Source organism: Ruditapes philippinarum, unplaced genomic scaffold, assembly GCF_026571515.1.
Source record: "Ruditapes philippinarum isolate M1 unplaced genomic scaffold, ASM2657151v2 ctg903_1_1_1_1, whole genome shotgun sequence".
NCBI classification, from domain to species: Eukaryota; Metazoa; Mollusca; class Bivalvia; order Venerida; family Veneridae; genus Ruditapes; species Ruditapes philippinarum.
Window position 1 is genome coordinate 17750 of NW_026854880.1, and position 20409 is coordinate 38158.

Here is a 20409-nt window from a genome sequence, read left to right on the forward strand (position 1 = left end):
ACAACTGAGTACCGCTCAAGCCGGTACCATGTGGCGTGAGGGATGTTGCATTCATTCATTATTCCTCATGTATAGACTCAATAAAACCGAGTCTGGAATTTTCAAGAAATTTTATTGTGATTAATGCTTCCGAGGGATCACTTTGTTTAAAGATAATCTATATCAAGGTCATTGATTATGTATATCATTATTACTAAGACATTTAAAGGGAGACACATGCAAAATTTTCATTTCTTAGTTTTGAATTTGTCATTCCTAATTCTGTAAATGCCCTCAAAATGAACATATAAGACAGTCAAAGCAACAAAACTTTTCTCCATATAAAGAATGAAATGGTGGTTTCCTAACCTGACCCGCGTGGGTCAGGTTAGAGCGCTAGGATTTCACAATAGTTGTCACAGTGAACTCTGGAAACGTTAAAGAATCTGTCAAATGAATGATTTTGACTTGAATCAATCATACAATATCCACAGTATATGTTAATGTAACTTCAAGTATTTGTTCAAGTCACCTGACTTGTTTTAAAACTATTCGGTGATTCTATTGGTGTCTCAATTTTGTTAAACATATATAGAATAGATATATTTATGCTTCAAATCCATCCAAAATATATAGAATTTAAACAGTAATTCATGCTGAGACTTTTAGAAATGTTATTTTAGCGCGAGTTGAGTACAAAAGATACTTTTAACATTTTTGTCATTATTATGCCTAAATATCCCTTTAACATGGGCACCTGCGTTGTAAAGTTTTAATCTATTTACAGTAATAGCGTTTATGCCTAATCTCGAATGTTAATTACTAGATGATGTTTATAACTTATATGCCATTTAAAAAAATTATAGAACGGTGATACGGAGGGGTCGGGTGTTTCAGGTAGCATAAAGTACAAATAGTGTCAGACAGAATCCACTATTTTAAGTGTTTAGCGAAAGAAATTATAACTATTTCGCAAATACGTTACAATAATTGATTGATGAAACACTGTAAAATTTAACGAACTTTAAAATGTGTACTTTTATCCCTAGTATACTTAATGTATAATGCTCAAATATGACTATTACTTTTGCATTTGTAATGTTCGAAAAAGTAAAAAAACAAATCAGAAGTTGTCTGTGTTACCTGAGATAACAACCGTGCCATTGATTTTGATTACTTTAAAAATGTTTGCATCCAGAGCAATTTTCTTTCTTAAAAATAACAATTTGAAAGCAAACTTCATATAATCATTTTAGAAATTGTTTGCATGTGATATATAAAACAGCGTGATGATATTGGTACCTTTGATATATTTATTACAATACCAATGCCATTTTTGAAACGCTTAAAACCCAATATTGCACGACTATTCGTTTACATATTGATATAAAGTCGAAACCACATGATCTAATACATTCACCTTTTTGACTTTTCAACATCGTTATTTTTTTATATTCTTATATGTTTTCTTTATTTTGTGTTTGTCGGGATTTTCCTTACAGGATAACGTAGATGCAGATATATGTTAACTTCCTTGGTTATTTTAAACCGCTGAGTTTTCATGGTGTACAGCTCATTTAGGGAGTTTTTAATTTTGAAATGTGTTTGTATATTTTTAAAAATCTTTAATTATGTGACAAGCGTCTAGAAAATTTAATTCTTGCAAGCTATTTCGGAAAGATAATTGATTTGAACTTTCAATGTTTTCTTAAATTTGTTAATCATAAATTTAGAAAAAGCTCTATCTAGGTTAAATTGTGTTTCATTACACGGTGGCCTGTTGGTCGATGTTTATCTACTTTAGTATTTCTATAGCATGTAAGTAACTTTTTAGACATAAAAATTGGGCTGCATTAGGATATCTACATTTGTTTTATTTCAACACAAACAAACAGTCATATTGTTTATGTATGTATATTTATGTTCACTTGGACCTTTGGCCAACAAAATTCCGAAAAAAAAGTTTTCTCTTGCATGGAAATTGTTGTGTATATATTTTTGCTCATGACCCGTTTTTAGCAATGTTTCTTCTTATTTATTCGTTTGTGTTTGAGAACCGTCTGTGATATTTTATGTGAAACCGGTAATATGTTATACTTTCTTAAACTGATGCATTTTTCCTAACGTGTTGATGAGGTACTAATTAAATGTTGCTTACAAATTCCTTTTGATAATTTCAGAAGACAATATGTAATCATCATACAGTTTTTTAAAACCAAAATGTATGTTTTAACTGGAATAAAATAATCAAATTTACACATGTGTTGTAATCATCTGCACCTGGCATTGAAGATAATAATAATAATAATAATAATAATAATCATAATAATAATAATAATAATAAACTTACATTAATCTTACGGAACGATCAGTTATAATTATGTCTCACTCTGACTTAAAGATATACTATGCTCAAATTTGATTTTTTTAAATATTAATAATTGCTACAAAGGCTCTTGCCAGTCTTGGTATGTATAAAATAAACATGATAAAGTAAATATAATATGTTTTGAACTCTACACGCTATAGGTGGTCACAATATGAATATATAGTGCCATTAAAAAAAACTGGCAGTTTTTTTTAAGAAAAGACCAACTTTACTTGACCCGTAATACATAATGCAGTTTCCCATACATAGTTTATTCATTATTGTATTCAAATTAAACATATTCATTTAGAATTTCATGGATTTCAATACATTTCTAAGATAAAAAATACTTTACCCAAAGATGAGCATAGTATATCTTTAAATAAGGACTGACTTAAAAACGCACGGTTCTGCTGGTATCACACTTTTCTCCATGAAATCAATTACACTTGGAAGTAAAACAGATAACAATGTAGCTCGTCAATTCTACTGTCAATAGAATCGGAAACATTGTCGAGAAGTTGCAAAGTTTTAGTTCTTGAACAATTATCATAATGATTATACAAATGAAGATTGAAGGTTTTGGGTTCATCTTTTTTACGAGTTAAATCATTTGGAGAAAACAAGTACGCGTGAAGTTATGCAAAGCTACTCCCCTCAAAATGACTATATCACGTTTTGCTATTGAATAAATTGATTTTAAATAATTAATGATCTAGTTAAGCAAAAAAAACAAATGCACATCCGAAACAAATGTAACAAATATAGCAATATTTTTGCAACGACAAGTATGTTATAAAAAGAAAACAAAACCAAAACAAAAAACTAAAAAGAAGGTTTATCAAGATACATATAGACAATTTATATATTTAATGTTAAGCGCGTGGAGTTTAATTGTCGATCTGGGTTCATGCAAGAGGAAACGATAAACATTTGATGGCAATTTATCACCTAAATATGGGTCAAAGATAGAAAAGACCGGGTTGCATTTGTATACCAGTATGTTAAAAAATTAACTGAAGTCGTTCAACAGGAAGTGGATAAGCAACAGATCTTAAATCAAATCTCAAGGTATGGAACCACATGTTAAAGCTGTATACCAAATATCAAGAGGCGGTGATGAATAGTTGCTGGGAAAACTTTTACGAAAATTCCCTACCATTGACCAAAAATGTCGAAAATTTAACTAAGTAGGTAAACAGGAAACGGATGAGCGACATACTTGAAATCGAATCCCACAGTATGGGACCGCGTGTCAATGCTTTATGCCAAGAGACTGTGATAAGTAGTAGCTGAGGAAACTTTTACAAAAATTTTATCCCCGCCTGCCCGCCCGCTGCCCGACATCTACCATTCTATAATATAGTGAAATAATAATCCCTAAAGAAAACCTAACATGGCAAATTGGAAATGTTGCAGGCTCGGTTTGAGCCTGTTCATGAAAAAGTGCATGTTACCGTCCACGCCCCATAGCACCGGCTTAAGCCGTATTCAACATTTAACATGAACTGGTAATATTAAAAATTTTGAAACATCCGCAGATGTGTTCATATTGCTGTTACATGGAACCTTCAATGTGACACGTTAGTGTCATAACTGGGGTTTGCACCTGTGCCACTCGGCCAAAAATATCTTATTGTTATAATTGTGCGCACAATACATTTAGCGTTTATAGCTGAATTTAGCATCCGACCCACTGGGTCTATACATGTAAGTATCCTCATCATTATAAAAAAACAAGAATAAAGATCAACAAGGCAAAGGCAACGTTAAAAAAACGCAGGCCCCAACACATCCAAGTAGGGCACCCAGAAGGCACCAAACCATAACCACTTTCCTTGTTTATCATATTTTAGGATATGTTGCCTGCTTTGTGAATTTGTCTTTTCACGTCTTATCTGTGATATGCATGCTTATGATATCCTATCCGTGCTCTGCCTTATGCCCTGTCCTATTTTTGTTTGGGGTCCTCCTGGGTTCCTAGCCGCTGGTCCTTGTTGCTTGGTCGTTTGGGGCTGTGTTCGTTGAACGTCGCCTTATCTTGTTGATCTTGTGCACCATATTTCATAGCCTCTGATACCCTTTCAAAATTCCACTTTGTTAAGTTCCTCCCATTGTTTTCTCGTTAAGGGCAAACGCTTTCTTTTACTTGGGGACCATACACCGCTTTTCATGGAATAGCACGAAAGTGTCACATTGAAGGTTCCATAATTAACATCTGCAGATGTTTCTAAATTCCAAATATCACCATTTTCTTGTCATGTTTAAATGCTGAATTCTGCTTAAGCCGGTGCTAGGGGATGTGGACGGTAGTTTGCACTTAACAGTACCGTCCATGAACAGGCTCGATTAAACCGAGCCTGCAACATTTGCAATTTTGCCTTTTTGGACTTTCTTTAGGGATTCTTGTTTTCTGTATTCTATCGCCACATCAGCGTTGTTTGAGCCTGTTCATGGACGGTACTGGAAAGTGCAAGTTACCGTCCATTCCCCTTATCACCGGCTAACGCAAAATTCAAACCGAGCCGGCACAATTTTCGATTTTGTTGCTTTGGGCTTCCTTTAGGGATACTTATTTTCTCTGTTTCAACATTTAAACATGAACATGGTTAAATTTTGAATTTAGCAACATTCGCAGATGTAATCATACGACGCTTATCATTAAATATATCAGTAACACCAAATTCTTTTAGATTTATATTCTGACTATGTAAATCGTTATATATTTGGTATTTTTGACAATATAGCGTTAAGTGTTAAAACCTGTTAGTTTTAATTGTAACTTGTCAGTAAAGATATGTTTGTAAGTGAATTCGATAATATTGAAAAGGTTATATTTTCTTAGAATTCTACATACTGTCAGGTATATATCCGCTTTGTCCACTGATTCCTTTGTTTGCATAAAGGTGCAATCTAAAATGTCAATAAAGTTGAAGGCATTGTGCACAGTTTCTGCAGGAAATTAAGCTTTCGTTTGTCAATTTCTGCTATAGCAGGTAACCATCCCAGCATGCTTAGAGCCATATCAGTTCCAGTTCTTCTAGGAAAGTGTTGAATGCATCTGGTTGCTAACGGAAACAACCTTTCCATGTTAAGGATATCAGTGTCTTTCAAAATCATTCCATAGTTCTGCTCCGTAAAAGGCAGTTGAAAATGTAACTTATTTCACGAAGGAGGCGAAAACTAAGGGATTAACGTCACCAGGAGTCTCGTCGATAGATACTAGTAGAATAGAAAATAAAGATAAGCGGCCTTTTTGGATACGCGTTTCCACAGATAACTTACACTTTTGTAATTCCGGCGTGAGTAACATAGGACTTAGGGAAGCACTTTCGAAATTAATATTTATGTCTTTAACCGCCTTCCTGCCAGAATTACCAAAGTACATTAATTTGCATTTACTGTCATTGAATTCATGTCCCCATCTGACCCGAATGCGTATTTGTTCACTATATTAAAATGTTGTTCAAGAGATTTAATGTTTGGCGAAAGAATAACGTCACGATATCGTCCGCTATCGTTGGATTACCACTTCTTATAGATTCAATAACTACCACTTCTTATAGATTCAATAACCGTTCCATGACCACAACTGTAATGACTGAAGAAATTCATCGATAAAAAGGAGCAAAGTTGGCAATATTCCCCCTTGACGAATACTTTGTTGTACTTTAAAAGTTTTAGTTTCAGACAAGATTCCGTTGACTAAGATGTGTCCGGTTAAGCAATTGTAACTATTAATGACCATTCCTAAAAATCTTCTATGAATTTCAAAAGTTTTCAATTTTATGAATAGCCCATTATGTTAGCATTATCAAGCTGTGTCAAGATCACTGCGTGGAGCTTGATGCAAAAAAAATTAAGGGGAGGCCACTGCGTGGATATTAATTCCGAAGAATGAAGGGGAGATCACTGCGTGGAGATTAATGCGTGTTCTCAGTGCTCTTTCCTTTGCAGCATTCATGCTTGTAGATGAATGTCGGCCAGAGGTGTTTCGAATGTGAAGTGAAACAAATTTCTTATTGCCTGTAATGTCAGAAGGTTTTATGAAATCAGGTACTTCTTTTTCGTTGCAAGTACCCGTTTATACGGCAAACAGTCAGTTTCTAAGAACCGTAACATTGTCAAATAAGATACAGTTCGTTTTGATAAATATTAATGCTTTATACAGCTCATATTGATGTTTTCCTTTTTGAATAACGCACGTAAAAGTATATTTTAAAAAAGGTTGTAGACTGTCTTGCTGTAATTCAATACACTGATATTCAATTGCAAGCAATCAGGGTCTTTCAAATAGAATGGTCTGGAGACGGACCAACTTGACGAAAAAAGCTGTCTCGGTTGAGTCACGTGATTGGGTTATCTACTGACCGTGATCTGAAATAGCACATCACCATTCAAAAATCAAATTTATAAGATAATGTTTTGTTAAATCAATCGAAAAATTACTAAAAACTAACTCTGACTACATTATATTATCAGTTTTTGGGGGCGCAAGCCCCCAATGTAATTACCATAAATTCAGCTTACTACCTTCTGAACGCTTTTAGGCTATCTAGCTGCGCTGAGCAAAAATAGTTCCAATATTTTGCCATAATATTCAGATCATCATAATACCTTATCTATTTAAAAATTGACTGGTCATTTTATTTCTAAATTTTAAATCCTTTTATCACAAAATTACATAATTTTTTATTATAGCATTGCTTTGCGCGAAATTGAATATTACTACGCTAGCAGTCGAATTAAATTCGAGCCGTGTCATGACATAACCAACATAATGGGTTTGCGACCAGAATGGATCCAGCCCAGCCTGATCATCCGTGCAGTCTGATCAGGATCCATGCTGTTTGCTATCAGTTTCTCTACTTGTAATAGAGTTGGTAAGCGAACAGCATGGATCCTGATCAGACTGCGCGGATGCGCATGCTGGTCTGGATCCATGCTGGTCTCGCAGACACACTATGTTGGTTTTGTCATTGACACGGCTCAGTTATTATGAGAGCCAAAGTACCTACATAAATTTTGTGCCAATTTTATTAACTCATAAATTAACTAACTATCATAGAACACAATAATTCATGAAAAATGGAATACGATTTTCATATTAGATAACTTTCAAGCTTAAAAATGCTTAAAAAGTGTGAATGTCAAAGAAAAAAATAATTATTGTCTGCGTATGAATACGAACTATTTTCCCTCCGCAATCGCCATCTTTGCTACTTATACAGAGAAAGATTGAGAAGTTTTGCCGTCGATATTAGGAAGTCACAGGTGTTTAATAGAGTTGTAAGTTTTTATTATACGAACCACTTGATCTCCTTATACATAATTGTTAAGTAACTTCGTAGCTTTTTCTTGCAATTTTCACAGGAACACGACTTATATTTGGCTGTTTACTAAAATACAGCAGGCCAGGTGTTTATATTTTTTATTATGAATTTACGTTGATTTTAGTTGCAATCTAATCCGTATGTAGAATCAACTTTTCTGCACAATCTGTTAAAGCTATTGATATATTTTGCTTGATAGACTGCAAATTTTATTGCAATACATCGATTCAGGGCCAGCTCGGCCCTACGGAATTTGGAGGTTACGTACCCAGGAAGTTACGTACCACTGCATAAATGTACCATTTTTGGAGGTTACGTACCACTAAAGAAATATATAATAAAGTGATAATAAGGGATAAGGTGTGAAACTATCAGGTTTATTGTTTAAATTGTATTAATTTTGTAATGAGATTAAATATGTATGAATATAAAAGAATAAAGAACAAACCAATTAACGATAATAAACAAGTTTTATTTACAACACAAAACTGAAACGAACAAACGATGAAAATAATTAATAACACTAATTACATGCACTAAACTGAAATGAACAGTACATGAAACAAACCATGGTAAATATAAAAAAACACTTCATTTATAGTATTTATTATTTTTATTTATACGCTTTTCACTGAATATGATAATAATAATACTGAAATAGTCCAGACAAAATATAATTGATAACAGTACATATGCAGGTTACATTTTATTTACAGACTCATATATAAAAACACATAATTATGTTACACGCTCTGAAATGAAACAAACAATACACAATTAACAAAGTATTTTTTTAAAAAGGTAATTACAGTTGTGATATCGGACAAGAATTGCAGTATATTTATATGTTTATTAGAGTTCACTCATTTAAAGTTTGAGTTACACGTCAAAGCCGGATCAGAGTTGTGATAAATAATAAATACCACACTGATTCACTTCATATGTCAATAGTTTGCAATTTGTTTGTGTGATTTGTTGGTTACTCATTTCTGAATGTGTGATAATCATATATAAAACGTTTGCATTTATATTATTAATGCCTCATGTGTGAATTTTAAAAAAAGTAATAATAAAGTTTTAAAATTTCGGTCTTTTTTTATAATTGTTATGCTTTATATTATTTGTATTTTATATAAATTATATATATGGTACGTATCCTCCAAAATATATAAGTGGTACGTAACCTCAAAAAATGGTACGTAACCTCCTGGTACGTTCCTCACATGGTACGTAACCTCCAGTAATCGGCCCTACTACGTACTCGGCCTCCGAGTCAGCTCGGCCTTATTCCAACTCTAGAGATCGTAAAATTTGACACAGTACAGCTAGGTTCTTCTCCTAACTAACAAACTAGTTTGTTTTAGTTCTGCATTATGTTGACACATATCTGCAGGCCCGTCAAAGAGGTATCAAACTTACATTTACCTAAATTGCCCACACTACAGTACCATGTGTCCGGACAGATATGTAATGATTCTGATTTAATTCAGATAAAAGCTTGGATGTTTTTCCAAAAAAATATTGTTATCACGATATACAATATTTCAGCAGCAAATGCTTGAAGTCTTGAACATCTGTTTTTTTACTCTGCAAATGATTATAGTTAGTATAAGAGGTCAGGTGTAGCGCACTCTTGACTTCCAAATTTTCAACATCAACAATTCTTGAAATAGACATTTTTAAATATTACCGATTATATGAATTAAATTATATTCAATGACTAGATTAAAGAATAAAATATGCATGTATTGCTGTTTAAAAAAGTGACTGATAGATTGATAACCACTGAACAAAGAGAACAACTAAATCTGGCAATTTTCAGGGCTGTCTGGTTTTTAGTGGTCCCTAACCAGTATACTTTAAACTTATAAACATAAAAAATTTCTTCTAAATATACTTTTAATTAATCAGAAGTACAATGTACAATTATATATAATAATATACCACAATTATATAATAATATACCAGATATTTCTTATTTTTTCCTTTAAAACAGCTTATCTCTTGATAACTTGCAAGTAATCAGAAAAAGTTATTAGTATTTTTTTTTTTTTTTTCAAATGGGCTGAGTTGGTATAGGTTGGAGTTTATCCAATTACATCCAAGGTTAGTCTGGCCAAGGGCCGGATGGTTGTCAGACTGTTTTTCCCCTTACCAGTTCCTTCCCTGATGTTTCCTCCTGACTGTTTTTCCTCCTATTTTGGGGTCACGCTGCCTTCTTGAGTATAAATGGTGGTAGATCTCTACTAAACTTTTACTCATGGAGTGTGTGAAGCTGACTAATATAGGGCCTACTGTAAATATTGCGTTTTTTGATGAAATGGGTTGACCTTGGATCCAAGGGATACATGGCTTCCCATGGACAATGTAAAATCCAGGTCGATTCTGTCCTGCATTTGACATGGCCCCTGGTCATCTCGACCTTATACCTACTTGGCACATTATTTAATATTTACTAGTAATGTATACTTTTATTCCTTTAATATATTTTCATCACAACTTTTCATTTTTTTTTAATTTTTAACAATTTACTAATGGATATTTAAAAGTTTTTATTGATGAAAGTATGTAATGTGTAGAGAAAGGAAGTATGTATGAAGAAAGAGAGCTTTTTGATTGATAGAGACAATATTAATGTAATCTGTCTTCACGAAAAAAACTTTAAAGGAACAGGACATTCGGGCCAGTAAAATATCAAATCTTACTGGACCTGGTGATTTTTAGCCGGACCAAATACATAGATAGGTAATAAATGTTGATGGGAACAGGAAAACACTTTATCATGCTTCCCTTGATAATTTTGAAAGAAGCATAATGGTCTCAACCCGGTACGGAATTAGACCCAGCCCGTTGTAGTCTAGAAAGTAGCTATGAGAAATCTCTCTGTGACAACTGATCTTAGTTTTCTAGTGTTATGGTGATAATAATCTTTTGCTGTAGGTTCAGAAATTATGTTGGATTGGAGATGTTGGTAATAACAGGGTCTGTTAGTAAGGTCTGATGGACTAAACTCGTCCTAGTTATGACCGAAAGTGGGTTTAAATGGGCATGAAAACCAGACACTAATATTAGCCATTAAGTGTACATGCCAAAAGGCTGCTTCAATAGTTTGAATAATATTATCGTTGCACATATTGGCCCACCTCTGTCATTCAATCAATACTTGCAAATAATCTAATGGTACTGGTTAAAAAGTATACAAAGATATAGAATTTCTTTACTCATTTGCAAATTTTGTGAATGGGTATCTTTTCATGAGCTTCACATTACACATGTAGTACAGATACGGTACATATAGTACAGTCAAACATGAATTGTTAATTTTTGTTTGTAGTGAGATACATAATTATTTCATGGTGCTGAATATTATAGAATAGGGGAGTCTGTGGCAGAGTGGTTTAAGTCTTTGACTTCGAACATTTTTCCCCATGACTGCTGTGGGATTGAATCTTTTGAAATTGTGGTACTTTGGATTCTTTCATGGGAGCAAGCTATTATGCAAGTTTAAAGCCTGTCAGTGGTCCTACTTCTGTGTTTACTCATGTATAAAATAAGACTGTTACAAAACAGATCTTAACCATCCTCTTTTTCTAGAACTGGAAGTTACTGTTACTGTTAATTGTTGGTAGTGAAAAGTAAAATACATAGAAAATATTCAAGTTTGATCTATAAATACAGGATTTATTTTTATCAAGTGTTATGAAAATAAATATTTCTTGAGTGTCGGTAGACGCAAGTGAAATATGACAATTTTCAAACCATAAAATGAAAATGATTCCTTTATTTATAATTATAAAAAAACTTGAAATTTCTGTGTATAATATTGTTTTTTTTTGCCCTACAGTTCATTAGACTTTCCCTTTACCTTTGTGTATTGGCTGAATTAAGAAGGCACTGGTAAAAAAATATGCAAAATTTGAAGTGAAAAATAAGTATTTACAGTACAGTGAAAACATGGAAAATAAAAATGTACATTTTATTTCATCCATTCAATATTTCATTGATAAGTACATTTATATAATAAAAAATATTGTATTAATTAGGAAATTTTTTTTTCAGGTGTGTGATGAAAGTCTAACAAGTGTGTTTAAATTCTAATTGTGACACAGTAACTGTTGAGTGTTTGCAAACTGTATACAGGCCATTTTTTTGCACAGGTAATTATTTGAAAGTTTTTCCTGACATTGGTATATATTTTTTATTTAGCTAGTGGGAAAAATTCACTTTTTTAAAACACAGTTTTTACACAAATTTGGGTGATATAATATAATGGCATCTCATTTGGATAAAAGAAAACCATGCCTATTCCCTATTTTATCACTAGATACTGTATTCCTAGAAAAGATTTCGCGCATTTCAAGTTAGCGGTTTTCGCGGTAGGCATGATTCCGCGAATCTTTAAAGCCGCGAATATGTCACTTATAACAAATCCGCGAACATTTCTAGCTTCAACCAAATATAACATAAAAAGTGCAGAATATTAATTATAATCTACTTACATAAAGCAACATAATAAAATAGGTGTTTATGAAATTGTGTAAAAGCAATTATTTAGTGTAATGTTATTGATAACTAGTTTGCCACGCTGGAAAAAGAAAAAAAATATTATTAGTAATTAACATGGCGTTATTTGCTAGTCACGGCGTTGACAAACGCATTTACAGTTTGCGAACATTGAATGTCTTGGATTTTATTTGTTCGGAGTAGGTGTAATCCTTTGTTAAAAGTACAAAAGCGATCAAGTGCTACATTGATAAACAGCTGTTATGTTGTTATAATGAAAGCGATGTATGGCTTTAAAAACATTATTTTCTGAAATATCTGTCCTTTTTTCACAAATTTAAAGATTTTTAAATATCATTATGTCGTTAAAATTTTCATTATTGCTCTTGTTTTTAATATTCGCCCTTTTCTTGAACACTTACATAATTTGCGTATAGCAAACTATATCCGAGTTATACCGAGACAGGTTTAATTGTAGTGAGAAGGGTTTACAGAGTGTGTTTCCAGACCATTCTATTTGAAAGACCCTGAAGCAATCAACAATTGTAAGTAATCAAAACGTGAACCTATCACTTAGTTCATTTTCTAATTAACAAGTTTAATACTCTGTCGTATCTATGGGTTGTTATTCCGTCAACATTGATTACCTGAGGGTTTTTTTCAACTTCCAAGTGCATTATACACATTTCATCTTTACAAATCAATATGAAACTCTAAGTAAATGCCAGTTATCCGGTAATCCGGTACATGCTATGTAGGCTAATCACATTTTATGATTGTATTAGTTTGTCCGTGGCGGACTATTTTATGGAGTTAACATAGTAAAGAGACTGCTGTGCTTATGTTACGTGTTTTTTATCCTGAACTATGAGCATTCATAATGAAAATTCCATTACTAGTTAGAAAAATGTACGCTGTATTTGACCATTGTTGCTTTAACACAACTCGTATACTAGAGAGCAGAAATAGTTTGCTTAAAAGTATTACTTGTTAAATAATGATTTTTTTTTTATTTTATTAATTTATTTATTTGTTGTTATTATTGTTGTCGTCGTTGTTGTTGGAAAAAAGTTCTGTGCTGTTTCAAACCAAGTTCTCCAGCAATATTTCCTAGGAATAGTGAGTGTATTATACCACTGTTAAGCCTTCTTCAAAACAGCGCTCCGAGAGCTATTTATAGCGCGCAGTGACGTTCATTTCTAAAAATAGAAGATTGGGAAACGAATATCCCCATCCATATAGGAGACGGTACTATCAAATGGCTTCCTTAATGTTTATACATTTATATTTTATGGAAGGCAAATAGCATTGAATACCTTAATTCTTTTGATTTGACATGAATTCTTAAAATAACATAATATTTTGTCTTACGAAAAACTGAAGGCCTCTTAATTTAAAGTCCAGATAATAAACAATGTGTATTTTATAATAATCTTTCTAACAATTACAAAATAATGATAAATTGAATATTAGAAGAAGGCCAAATAACGTCTAGTAGATACACATTTATTGAAAATGGATCATTTTTCCTATAATCAGAGTCTTAACGCGTTATTACTTATAGTGTTACTTTTATCAAGCTCGATTGTTCTTAATACATTGTATATGTATATAGAGAATATTTGTCTGTCCTGAGCGAATATGCTAAATGTCTTATTGATAAGTAGTCAATTTTGAATAAAACATCTTATCTGAAATATGTTTATCAATAAAAAATAAAGAAAGATATTTAATCAGTCTCGTATAGGCGGTTTAACATGAAAACTTGTTCGAGGCGTGATCATAGAGAAAAACAATAAATTAAGCAAGCGTTTTAATAACGTGAATGACTTATTTTTATTATCGTATTGAAGGTTGTGAAACATTCAAATTGGTGTTGGTTACCATGTTACCCGAGTGTTCCGAGATGATCAAATCTGAAAACAAACAAATGATTAAGAGATCTACATGTAATACCAATGTGTATAACTTGTACCTTACATTGTGAAAGAAATCCATAATGTATTTCAATCAAAACCGTCATGTTTTTAAATATATTAATTCAATGCATATTAACAAGACGGTGCACTTTGTATAAGTCTAGAAAATAAAATTTCTGTTCTGTTCTGTTTAAAAGAGTTTTAAATGTTTTTGCACAATGTTATTCCCCAGTGAAATCAGTGTAAGCCGGATATGCACTAGAAATATACCAGTGGAGTCGAACACAACTGCATGTGGCATGTAACAAAATGCCTACTTCTATTATATATATCGGTGTTTAATAAAATGTGACAAGAATAAAGAAATTTATTTAAAATAAACAAAATATTTGCTTTCTGCAGCCTTATTAAAGCGTTTCAATCGCAAACTAAATACGTCTTTCCATTTTGCAGGACCAATCGATGTTCAAGGTCTTAATGCGTCAATTACGCAACACTTTTTGATTAATATAAATTTTAAAATAGATCTCCATACATAAGCCCATTATGCCCCAGAGATACTTTTGTTTTTATTTCTCAAAAGCTTGGTATTTTTGGTGTACTTATATATTTTCCAAAACATTACCTTTTGCCCAAATACCTGATTGGCTAGAAAAAATAGAAGATGCTGATACAACTGTTTTATGTTGGAGACTGAAAAATGTTAGAACCTTCACTAAATTCCGTATTCCGGTACATACCGGACAAGGCGCTGGAAGGATTAAAGACGTCTAATTCGTCTCTTAACAACGATTTATATACGATAATAAGAATCGTCGAAAAACGGATATTTTTTTTTACTTTGTGATCATGATTTCCGCAAGCGTCTAGACGTACTGCTCTAACATTCGAGTGAGCTAAATCTGATTTTAACTCGTTCACACGGACATTATCAACATGGAAGAAGACCTCGCCTCGTGAGTAGAACCTCTGTATTTGTGTAAGCAAGCTTGACGGCTTCACTTATGTGAAATAATCTCAAGTATCTGGTGGGCTTCAAACTCACAACAGTGAGATACAAGTGCTTTGAAATCATCATCCTTAACCACTCGGCCATTGAGGCGCCCGCTGATAAAAATAAAATATCTTATTGAAACAATATATACGCATGTTTAAAACAGTAATCCCTGATTTCCTGCATTTCCGGATCACTGTAAGATAAAGTACTGCTTAAGCCCTTTTCCTTCATTTGCTGCATTTCACACGCCATAAAAGGTGTGATGAGTTGACCAATGGCAAGCCCTGACGAAAATAAACACAAAATAACTAGACCAATGAGATACGCTGTTGTAAGCAACATAGCACTTTTTAACACACTTAACTACATAACTGTAAAATTGAATAATAGCATTTTAATAAAAACAATACCTAAATGCATTATGTTCATAGATGGCTCGTGAATTATTTTTGATAAAAAGCAACATTTCTTTTTTAAAAAATCAGAAAGAAAGAAATCATCAAGTTGGTCTATAAGAGAAGTTTGATTCATGATATTTCTTTTCCTTTAGATGGCATTCATCTCTTTTTATACACACGGTATGACAAGAGAGATAAGAGCGACGTGTTTCTTTTATTATTCAAATTACCATTATTTTATTTTTTGTTACGTCCTACTTACACTGTAATAGTTGTATAGCTACGAATTTCCAGCTTTGCTCATGAAGGAAGACCTCGGGGTCTCCACTGTGTATTTTATCAAATACAAATGAGAAACTGAGTAAAACCAGCGACTTTAGCAATCTAGCTGGAAAGCATCCTCAAATTAAAATAATTCATAGTTTCTGGCAGGACTCGAACACAAAGCCCCTGTTTCCTGGGTTAGTGGATTTCAAGTGTTTTAAAGTCAGCGACCTCAACCGCTCGACACTATAGAATTATCAACTCACCTAGAAGAGCAAATCCAATGACACACACGTAAATTTTCCACATGTTGTTTCCACTCTACAGATGTACAAAAAAGACTGATTTCTGTTATAAATACGTTATCACTGTAACCTACATTCTTTTATATGATAAGTAATCATATATAGAACATAAACGTCACAATGCTGTCTAAATGCTAATACAATGACTTACTTTTAAAAACCTTTACCATCTCAAATCTTTATAAAAGATTTGGTCCGCCATGAACTTTCGACAGTCCGTTAGCAGTTTGATGTATTTTTTTATTTATTTTATCAAAACACTATATATAACTAAGCAGCTAATTAATGACATTTGGGTCAGACAATACGAAATGTGCACACTTGTGTGGTTCTATACCACTGTAACAGGCGACATCATTGCAACAAACATCCTAACAAAACACAGTTTGAGGTGAAATATTTCTGTCAATGACTTTAAGATTAAAGTAATTCATGGACTGTACGTAAAGCTGTGACAAGTTTATGATGTTTGCTGCGAATAACCTTGCTTAATTACCTAGATTAACTTTTTTTTCAATTCAATATTTTATTCGGCAAAAACTTATAAATGTTCATCGCCAATATAACATACATTGTATTTATAATGGCGGTACAAATACAAAGAGAAAAGCATGAATTCATATTAATTAAATCAGTCGAATTCTTTCGACAATAACAAAACAAAGAGATACTATATATGATCTTTAACATACATAAAATAAATCCATATAACACAGTCATATCATGCCTGATAGTTTTCGCGCCAAAGATTAGCTTTGTAAACGTATTTTGCAAGTTTATTAATAGTATTACTTTGTTTGCAATTTAAAAGAATTTTGAATTTAAAAAATTTGGCCAATGACAATAATAATTAGGTAAAATATTAAGTTTAATCTGTCTGTAAAAAGGACATACTAAGAGGAAATGATACTCATTTTCTATACTATTCATATTACATTTCGTGCATATTCTTAGACTTCTAGTAATGTTTCTATATCTCCCTTCTTCTATAGCTAAATTATGAGCAGAACACCGGAATCTAGACAAAGCAATTCTATAGCTATCATATTTTACACAACTTAAACATTTTTCTAATTCAAAACTGGATTTAAATAAACAGTAAGTATCAAGTGTTGGAGATTCTTTGAGCTCTGAAAACCATTGCTGTAGATATTGGTCATAAATAGTTCTTATTACTGTTTGAATTTGTAAGTTAGTGATTTCTGTGTTATCCCATAAATAAGAGTATCCTAAATTATCTAATAATTGTTTAACACTTACAGATCAATTGTTTACTAATATTCCATGATCATCACGCGTATTAAATACTTTAAAAACTAAAGAATTCGTGGTTTTCATAATTCTGAACCAATATTTTATCATTCTGATTTTACGACATATAATCATCGGAACTCGTCCAAATTCACCGTAAATCGCAGATCTGGCAGTCTGTTGACGAACTTTTAAAACGTTTTTTAAGAATTTTAAATGATTTTTTTTTCTATATCGGATGCCTTATGTAAACCCCAAATTTCACATCCATAATTCAGAATCGAAGTGATCATGGAATCAAATAACTTAATTTGTCTTTACTTCCATTAGCAGACAGAGTAACACCTAAATAAGTAAATTTAGTAACAATTTTAAGTCTATGATTATCATAAAATATATCAATATTTTCAGGTCTATTACCTTTCTTACATATCATTACTACGGTTTTATCAATATTAACACTGATACCCCAATTGCAACAATAAGACTGTAAATTATTTAGAAGGTTCTGTAACCCTTCTTTTGAATAAGATATTAACACCGTTTCATCCGCAAAAAGAAGTAAAAAGAGATGTAATTCGTCCATAGTGACCGAGTCAATAGACTCGTCATATAAATATTGATACATATCATTTATAAAGAATAAAAACAACAGAGGGGATAATGGTTCGCCTTGTTTAACGCCTTTAAAGCTCTTAAAATTATCACTTAGCTGTCCATTTACACGTACACAAGATTTAACACTTTCATATATTTTCTGTAACATATTAACAAACTTTGTGGAAAATCCATAAGATAATTATTTAAACCAGATTCCGTTTCTGTAAACTACATCAAAGGCTTTTCTGAAATCGACAAATGCTAAATATAGCTTCTATTTTATCATGCGAAATAACTTTATCTATGATTGAAGTTAAAACAAAAATACAGTCAATGGTACTTTTATCTTTTCGAATTCCAAATTGAAAATCACTTAACATATTATTGTCCTCGGCCCGTTTTCGGAGTCTTAAATCTAATATGGTTGAAAAGATTTTTGAAAAAATTCTACTTAATGTTATTCCTCTATAATTATTGACATTATTAAGGTCACCTTTTTGGGGACAGGAACAATAACACCTTTAGTCCAACTATCTGGGTAAATACAATGAGTAAACATAAAATTAAATAGTTTGCATAATAACGGTGCAATAATATCTTTCCACTCAACAAACATCTAGCGGATTAAACAATCTATTACACCGCTTTTACCACTCTTTAACATATTTAGAGCTTTCAATTCTTCATCAAGGCTAAACAAAATATCAAGTTGTTCCACATTGATATTAACATCACTATTTAATAAATTTTCAGCATCATCATTTATAAATTCGTTGTCATCAGAAAAAAAGCATTTTTGAAATGGTTGTAAAATTCGTCTTCCCTTTTGGCGTTTTTGATTTAAATTTTTTAATTTCTTTCCAAAACTTATTAATTAGACATGTACATCGTTTTCAGTCTAGCTTTGCGTCTGCATTGTGATAAGTTAATGATTTTCATTTTTCCTTTCTCCCTTTCTTTTCATGATCGGAATTGCTCAGAAGTTGTCATATGACGAGGCCGTCAAATAAGCACATAATGTATGGTATGCACATTTAGCCATTACGTTTACAAATGCTGATAATGGAGGTTTTCTCATTATGCAGTATGTCTATGTGAGTTTATTCTATAATTAACATAGACATAATTCTGTCGAAAATTACTGTCATAGAATCATTATCATGTCACAATGTTTTTTTATGTTGCGATTTTTATTCCGTACAATAAAATCAGACTCTCATCAGCAAGATAATAAAAATAATGAATTGACACTTAAACTTTTGATCAGCCATGCATGTGTTTCACATTAAATTACAAAGTGGCATAGAACTTCAGATCAAATGGATTACAATTAGATTTATTTCAATTTCACAAGCACAGGTTACATATATTTGTGTTATATACTTTGATTTCACCTTTACTTCGTTTGTATTACAAGAATATATTTTATTAAAACCAATACTTTAGTGTATGTTGTGGTTAATGATACCTAAAAAGCAAACACGGTTAAGCAACAGAAACGGAACTGCATCACGCAATTTTGATTACATACAGGATATAATGGTGGCTGATATCAATCCATATTCTTTTTATCAACTGATCGTATTTACACTTTCGGTCTTTCGGTTCACTTGTTTTCGCATATCACACAGAGTTTTTGTCCCTAACGAAACTTTTCGTGAATTAATTTGTTTTCGTTTTATCACGTTTTATCGCTATAACGAAAAGGCGGCAACAAGGGAAGGACTGAATACAAAAAGAATTTTCATTGGTCATTTTAGAATTGCAAACTGAATTCGTTGAACCTCATTGGCCATTCTTAAATAAAATGTAAATGACAGTTCTAACCATCCTAAAATAAAATGTAAAGGACAGTTCTTACCATTCTAAAATAGTTTTATATGGCTCTATAATAAAACATTTAGCGCGTCTTTACACTGTAATTGTATAACGCAAATGACGTCACGTCAAATATAATCACGGCCGTGCAATACCGATTTCACTGAGCCACAAAAGTGGCACGGGTACAGTGTATGTGATAAAAAAATCTTCAACAAGAGCTGATAGTATATCAAATACAACTGAAAACAAAATTTCAAAAAAAACGAATGTGACAAATATTTAGTTTGATATTTTATCCGGTTGCCCAAAAATAATGCTATGCAATTTTATATGTAGTCGCCTGATGTGTTTTCATTAATATAATATGTGACGTGAAAATTGGCCTGTCAATAGTAATATTATTTATGTAAAGTCAAATAAAAGACAAGTCTGAGTATATTAACATTTTCTATAATATCTGGGATTTTTTAATGTGTTACACGTCAATCCAGTTATTAACCCATTCTAAATTGTCCTTTTAATAAATTATTATACTTACTACAGACCTTTACAGTCACATAAATAATATCAAACTCTTAAAGCTACTATCCCACACATTGAAGTTTGCGCGTTTTTGAAATAAAATACCATCAAAAGACAGACTTGTACATTTATATGGAACAAGATGATTT

The 20409-nt window shown here is 32.1% G+C and overlaps 1 long non-coding RNA gene across 1 annotated transcript; it reads right to left on the minus strand.

Moving 5' to 3' along the window:
- Positions 1-13989: 13989 nt before the first annotated feature.
- Positions 13990-16166, minus strand: LOC132741400 (uncharacterized). The gene is made up of 3 exons (XR_009627276.1): positions 16028-16166; positions 15248-15383; positions 13990-14099 (listed from the first exon to the last, which is right to left on the minus strand). It is a non-coding gene; the product is annotated as an uncharacterized LOC132741400 (long non-coding RNA).
- Positions 16167-20409: the final 4243 nt, after the last annotated feature.